Below are 8,233 nucleotides of genomic sequence, written 5' to 3'. Positions count from 1 at the left end.
TTATTATATCATATTGGATGCATTATTTTCACACTGGTGTGGAGAAGTAGTCGTGTCTTCGCCCAGGTTAATAATCACGTATGCCATCCTTTTTGCAGTTTGCAGAGATACTGATGTATTTATCTGAACACACGCTTGTTTCATTTCATTTGGAGGATTTCTCTAAGGAAAATGGTTTTGAAGTGTTCATAACCCAAGGAAGGGTTCTATATCAATAAGTAGGTCAGGTTCTGGAAAGCAAAAATATAAGGATCGAAAAGACAAGAGGACGATAGCTCCCAGACGGTTGAAGACCCATGTGGCGTAAAAGTGTCTCCTGTTAGTTTGACAGTGTGGAAAGTTTCCCTGTTACATCCACACATGGGTTAGTCTGGTGGTTTACATGAGTCAAAGGTCACTTCACCCCTGGAGGTGTAGACGGAACCAGGCTAGCTGTGTCCCTGTGTTTCCAGTCTTTATGCTAAGCTAAGCTAACCCTGATTCGTATTCACTGGGTAGACCTGAGGATCAGCTTTCACCAAAATGACTTTTCCTTCTAGAATGAAGTCAGTAAATAGAATTCACTGGACGGCAAACTGCTTTATCTGAAAAGCTTGACCTGTATTAAATTTCCTCTGTTTTTCTGCTTAACGCTCATTAACATTTTGTACATTCAAATCAGATCTTGAGTTCATAAGTAAATTATCTAGGGTCTCTTTTTTGTACTGCAAATAAAGGTTTAATATGTGTAAGGTTAAACAGTGCCTCACTTGGCAAAAAGAAGAATGAATTATAATAAAAAGTTTTCAGTTCAGTTCAGTTTTAAGGGGCCGAATCAAGACATAAGGTTGAGCCGTTAAAAGTCAAAGGTCAACTGGAACCTTCGGAGGGATTTCACTTCAGTTGTTTCAGACTTTACTGAAAGTTTATTCTTTCCCCAAAGGTCAATATCAAGTTCTTCAAATTTGACGTTTTCTTCTCTGTTTTATAGATTTTCTGATATTTGTATAAAATGTAAATGACATGTGGACTTTTCACATCTCCGCTGATCTGTGAAGCTGCTTCATGAAACCAATCATTCCAGTGTTTTAGAGGAGCCACTTCCCAGGTGCTCTGGGGGCTCTTATGGTGGAGACCCCCCCCTCTGTTTAATGGAGGTGAGAATTGGCGGGTTGGACTTTAACACTTGACCTCTGTTTACACTTCCTGTGGGTGTCACTAGCAGGGGCCGTGCTGCATTGAAAGGAGACACAGAAAGCGTCCGAGCTGAATGCACTGCTGCTCCCGGGCTGTCATTATGAGCACAGGCCATTTCCTCTCTTCACATTCTCTGTTTGCTTATATTACTGCCACACTACCCCCCCTCCTCCCCTCACCTCCACAGGCCTATTATAGGAAAATCATGACGAACCTGCAGTTAGCGTCTCATCCCACAACAAATCAGAATCACTCAAAATGAATTGTCATAAAAAGTACGTGTGTTTAACATTTACTTTAAATCTTTTGAACGCTGCTGCGGTAGATAGGCATCATAAGCAATGAGAAGTACACAATAATACTAACTTATTATATATTTGAACAGCATTACGCATTGTGGTGCAAAGAAGGGTTAAAGTGATTGTGTGCGTGCTGTGGTGCACGTTGTCGCGTTGAGCTCTCAGCTGCAGGTGGTGGGGACATACTCAAGCACCTACAGTGACATGAACAACAATCCTGTCTTTACACAGAGATTAAATAGAGGGGGACAATGATGTGCTGCCCTTGTTGTGGTCACATGTGGATATGAGACTTCAGGTTGGATCCTGTTACTGTCTTAACTTTTTCTGTTTGAGCCATTCACCAGCGACTCACTGTTAAAATATCGTAAATATTTAATATATAATTTTCAACTTATCCCATGATTTCTGTCTCACCACTCCGATTTGGCATTAGACCGATTTATGACATATTTCTCTGACAACTTTGAATATGACGTCAATACAGAAAGAGGTTGTATGAATGTGTCGGCTGTCGTCCATCAGTGTGTGTCCGTGTAACTTCTGAGATGAGCAGAGGACAATCAGAGGCTGGGACAGCAGATCAAAGCGTCCGTCTCCGTGGAGAAAAGCCAAACAAAGACAGATGAGCTGAGACTTTGTGAGCTGGCAGTGGACTCAGAGTGTCGGGAACAATAATTGGAGCAGACAGCCCATTACACTCCACTTCCCCGGCTTTTAACTTATGCAAAGAGTGAAGGTGTTTTTACAGGAGCAGAATGAGCACTGCAAACAGGACCACACACAAACAGACAGGTACAGACCACATCTGCTGAACCTCTGGTGACATCTGGTGGAGGAGAGAAGTAGAGACACCCTGAACAGGCTCTTATGTCTCGTTCCAGAGAACATTCATTCATTTCATTATTTGAAATTAATATGGTTAATATTCTGAGATGAACAGTCTGCTTAATCGTTTTATTGAAGACAACTCAGCTGCCTTGGTCGTTTATGTCCCTGTAGAGACAATCAGGGAATAAGTCATCAATTAAATTGTAAAGATAATTCACATGTGGAAGAAAAACAAAGCTTTGCTGAACTCAGGTTTGTGAGATGTGACAATATAGGAAGCTTCATACATTAAGAACTAGAATGACACATGACATAAAGTGTGTTTGTGTGTATCTCTGCAAAGGACGAATAAACGTGTTACTGTTATTATAGTAGAAATATGAAAGCACACACACACACACACACACAGTGAGCAATCAGTGAGTGAACAACACATTCCATCTCTTTCTATACTTTTATTTACTTTGGTTACTACTTTGGTGAAAAAGACAATTTGGAAAACTTCTGTCCAAAGAATAATGGCATGAAGAATCCAGGTCCAGGCTCTCAAAATGGTTTGAAAAATGTCAAAGGCCTTTATTTCAATTGGCTTTAAAATACAGCGTCACACATCTCTGGTTAATTGGTTAGGGTAAGGATTATTAAAACATTCTCTACTAGAAGTGGATTAATGAACAACAAACATAAGAACAATATTCAAACATGACACAGAATCAAGGATAAGTACACACACATATATGTTAATTTACTCACAAGAACAAGAAAGAAACTCACAAATCACAAATAATATTGAAAAGAAGACAATTCGTAGATGTTACGAAGTAGTAATAACAACATGATGGATCACAAAAAAAAAACATGGATGTAGACAACTCAAATAAACACTAAAGAAATAAATATAAGTAATTTGATATTTAATTTAAAACAATCACAGTTTATCTATACGAAATTTGCTTAAACTCAGAAGTCACAGTTCAGTTATAAAAAAAGATAATTCGTAGAGGTCACAAAGTATTAATAACAACTTGATTTATTACAAAAACAATACATGGATGTAGACAACTCAAGTAAATAACATATATTTTGATATCAGAGTCAAATCAATCACAGTTTATTGATACGAAATTCGTCAATTTTATTTTAAATAGAACATAAATAAATAAATCACTTAAGTCCAATAAAATAAAACATATTCATAGATACACGTTATTATGAATGATAATCTATATAAGTTAGTTTATTTTTATCCACAGTTATAGAATTAAAGGATCACAGTCGAATAGACAAGGGGCGGGGGGGCAGTTTGTGAGAGGCAGCCTATAAATAGAGGAGCCCTCAGTCTCCTCACTCACTCAAGGCCGGCGCATGGATCTGTGTTTTCAGAGACAAGCAGAACCAGGACGCCGATACCAAGGCACGGAAAGGCTACGTGGATGTTGTTAATACACATTATCTATTTGCTCCTCAGGATATCTTCATAACCATACCATGTATATTCCTATTCATAGGAATTAACTCGGGAAATAAGGCTCTTGATGGAGGAAAGGGTCAGTGGTGCAGGGAAATCGCAAATATTGTTTTGTCTTTTTTTTCATTTATGATCATGAGTTATAACACAACACCAACGATGCCAAGAATATCCCAAATGTGTCTGTGCAGACTGACAGGCATACAGAAAACGCCCTTATCCTGCTTCTTTTTCACATTGTAGTAGTAATAGTGTTTTGGTTTTGCCCTCACTAATAATGAACTTATCTCTGAGAAATAGAGACTTAAATATAATGGAGTCGTCTGCTCATCATCATGTTTTAATAGCGGTGAATGGATTACCTGCTTCTCTGTTTTTTTTTTTCTTCAGGTTTTGGGCTTCAAGCCGCTAATCCATTGATATGCGTTACATTTTGGGCGGCTTCGTTTACGTGCAGGACCTGGACGAACAAGCTGGGAATCTGTAACGATCGTGCACTTTACACCTTGCCTTATCAATTGTAAAAGTGTGTTCAGTTTATTCTAGTAGATCTCTGTGTTTTCATGTTTCAGTTTCCTGTTTTATTTTGTAGTCTCTGTTGTGTGTTGTTTCTGTCTTCACTTCCTGTCGGTGATTGTCTTCCCAGTCCTCATGTGTTTCATCTGTGTTTAATTGGCCCTTTCTTCCCTCTGTGTATATAAGCCTCTGTCCTTGTCAGATTGTTCTTGTGTTGTTGCTGTTCTCGCTGTCTTAATGTTCCATGGTGCTGTCCTTTCCTGTGTTCCTGAGCCTCTTGTTCTTGTCTTTGCCTTTTTTCCACTCTTTTAGTGTTTGTTTTGTGTTTTTTGCTAGTTTAGATTATTTTTATATTAAATACTCTTTGTTATATACCGCTGCTCCTGGGTCCATCTCCTTCTACAAACCGTAACAGAATCGAGTCCCGACTGGAGTAAAACAGACTCAGGCATTGGCAGAAGGTGTGTGGGCAGCTTGAAACGACCTTGGAGAGTCCAGAACAATTCAGGAAGGACTACGTTGATGACATGGAAACCTGCAGGTGAAACTACCAAGTCCTTGTACAAAAACTATTCATTATTGAGAACAGTTTTAATTTATCAGAAGCTTTGTTAAATCAAATGTACATTTTAAGCTGTTAGACATGTACAGAACCTCAGTTTTTCATCCTGTTTGTCTTTTCTACAAAACGCACAGGTGGTCAGTCGTCTGGCTCATCGGCAAATCTGAAGCGTGAGAATTTCGCCGATGTGGTCGGCAATGACCATTACCAGGTCAGCAATCTGCTGGGTAGCATCCTCAAGGCCCTTCTCTCATAGTGGAGGAGGCCTGTGAGATGGTGGGCCGTAAGCTACCGTACAACGTTGACACTTTCAACTGTGAGCACTTTGCTACCGAGATGCGACACAGCAAGGCAGTCTCGACAGGTGTGTATTTAACTGATGGGCTTGTTAACCTCGGTAATGGATATTTAGATTTTGTATGTGATGATTGCATGAACAGACTTGTTTATCTAACCAACTCTGGATTAAATTTAGGGTTAGCGAAAGGTTAACGGTCACTCCAAACAATTGGTTTTCTGGAATTGACTCAGGAAATAAGGCGCATGATGGAGGAGAGGGTCAGTGGTGCAGGGAAATCTCAAATATTTATCTATTTTTCATGCATGATCATGAGTTATAACAACTTGAATTATTTGTTCCAATACAGAACCGGGTGGAGAACAGCCAGGCTGTATTTGGCTGGGGCGGATTTTGGTGCTGGCAAATGTTGCCATTAATAATAAAAAAATTTAAAGGAAGTGAAAAGCAGTTTGGTCTGATTTCTTTTTGAGATGATTGAAAAGTTTATTCTGCGATGAATTCACCTCGTATACGTGAAACATGTGTGGAACGGGGACTTGCAGGAACAATTTCTCTGCACAAGAGAGCTCCCTACGACTGCAGAGGACATTTCCAGCTCCGTGGACTTGTATTTGAGACCAGTGGGGCTAAAGGCTGCAATTTGCAACTCCAAATCCATTACGGTGGATCTGGACTATTTTTAATTTATGGTTCTCTGAAAGGCTGGTGATGCTGAAAACAATTCACCGCCAAAACAGTAGTTTGCGCAACGGAAGACGAGCTTAGAGAAGCAAGTGTTTGCTTCTGACCTGACTGTTATTGAGAAACTGTCATGATAGCCGTGGAATTAAAGTAGTGACAGCGGGTTTTTGTGCTGTTACCACCGCAGCTAGCACGCCAGAGCCGTTATGACAGGGCTTTAATAACCTTATGTGACCGTACACACATGCTGTTAGTGCTCTAACCCAGCGGTCCCCAACCGGTACCGGGCCGCACAGAAAGAATAAACAACTTACATTATTTCTGTTTTATTTATTATCTGATTCTGAATGGTGTTTTATTTTGAAAAATGACCGGATCCTCTCCGTTATGACTCATGCTTTACGCATGTCAAGACGCTTGTCTCATTCACGTGACTTTCGCTAAACACAAACCCACACGATATTTGTCAGACCCATTTGTCAACAAACCAGGTGAATCCAGCATGTCTGTGCAAGAAGATCAGCTGCTGGAGATCGCACATGACGGCAGCCGTAAAGGATGTTCGTAAAAACTCTGTTGCCATTTCCGACATCTGTTCGAAGCAGTTTTCTGCTGTGACGACAACCAAACGAAATTACCGCCACCCTCTAGTGACATCGGTGGAATTTTTTTAATTAACGAATTAATTTTTAAATAACAAAAACTCTCCAAAGCGCACAGAAGCGCATCATGTGCGTGATGGAGCTTTGGTATCCGTACGTCTCCGTCTTGCTGGTAACTTACCACGCAATAATTAATTTGAGGCCGCGTATTAACAATTCGTTAATTTCGTTAACTAAAATAAAAATCGAACTGTCACCAAAGGCCGTACCTGAGGGTCTCCGTAGCCACACCTTAATGACCGTACCGTAGCACAAAAAAGGTTGGGGACCGCTGCTCTAACCAGCCGACATCAGCCGTACAACTCCACTGGCTTAACACACTTGTCACAATAACCGCAGAATCGTAGTTGTGTTTGGGTATTGTGATATAGGGAATGAAACAGAAAGTATCCTCTCTGGAAATGTGAGGTTCCATGAAAATTAGGTTGTTAGCAGACGAATCACCACCAAGGGCTATCCCTAGGCTCACAGACATGCCGACAGATAGTTTAAAAAATCAGAGGTGCACGAAAAGCTCTCCGAGGGCGTTCCACGGCGGAGAAGCCGTTCCCATGTGTCCGTGTTCGTCAAAATGGAGTTGCATATACCGGCCTTAAGCTGGGACATGTGCGACGGTATCACAACCAGTGGCGCTGCCTGCATGACAGGAACAAACTCGGGAGATGTGAGGAGAACACTTGAGAAAGCCCAGAATGCAACTTGGAACCATGGGTATTTGCATGAAATTAAATCAAAAACACAATAACTCAAAAGAACAAACTGAAAACACGTGACGTGTCACTGTGCTGGCCGACCCTCTTGGGTCTTCTTCAGGTCTTAGTAGGCAGGTGAAAAGCAAAATATTTCTATCTGAGCTGTGAGGTCCTTCCACTACAACGTTCAGAGCAAGAGTGTCTGAGAAGACTGAGGGCTCCTCTATCAATAGGCTGCTTCTCACAGACTCCTCCTCCTTGTCTATTCCACTGCAATCCTTTAATTCTATATCTGTGAATAAAAATAAAATTATACATATGTATTATACATGATATCGTGTATCTATAAATATGTTATATTTTATTGGGCTTAAGTGATATATTTATTTATTTATATTCTATTTAAAATAAAATTGTGACTTGTGACTTTAAACGAATTTCGTATCGATAAACTGATTGTTTTAACTCAACTATCAAATTACATGTTATATATTTGATTTGTCTACATCCATGTATTTTTTGGGTATCCATCATGTTGTTATTACTACTTCTTAACATCCACGAATCGCTTTTTTTCAATAGTCTTTGTGATTTGTGAGTTTCTTTGTTGTTCTTGTGAGTAAATCAATATATATGTGTGTGTTTATTCTTTTTGATTAGTGTACTTTGGAGAATATGTTGTACAGAATATCTGGACTTAGATTAACACTGTTGGTTAGGTTTAGGCAATAGTAGAGGAGACTTGGGTTTAGGTGGGGGTTAAAAGGGTTAGAGTTATGGTAATAGGCCACTGCAAGTCTTATTTAGTCTAGTTCGGAGGTTAGGTTTAGGCAAGGGTCCATAGTGGTTAGGGTTAGGGCAAGAGACTAAGTTTAGGTTTAGGAAGAGAGAGTGTGTGAGTCAGGTTTAAGCAATAATAGAGTAGTTTTAGGTTTAAGCTCGGGTAAAAAATGGTTAGGATTAGTCCCTAGTCCAAGTCCAGGATTCTAAACCCACTGTGCACTCTATGAATTGGGTCTCTTGGGTGCTGAATATGATCTTAATT

Source organism: Pleuronectes platessa, chromosome 11 (genome assembly GCF_947347685.1).
Source record: "Pleuronectes platessa chromosome 11, fPlePla1.1, whole genome shotgun sequence".
In the NCBI taxonomy this organism is placed as follows: domain Eukaryota; kingdom Metazoa; phylum Chordata; class Actinopteri; order Pleuronectiformes; family Pleuronectidae; genus Pleuronectes; species Pleuronectes platessa.
The sequence above is the reverse complement of the archived record's forward strand: the minus strand, read 5'-3'. Positions refer to the sequence as shown.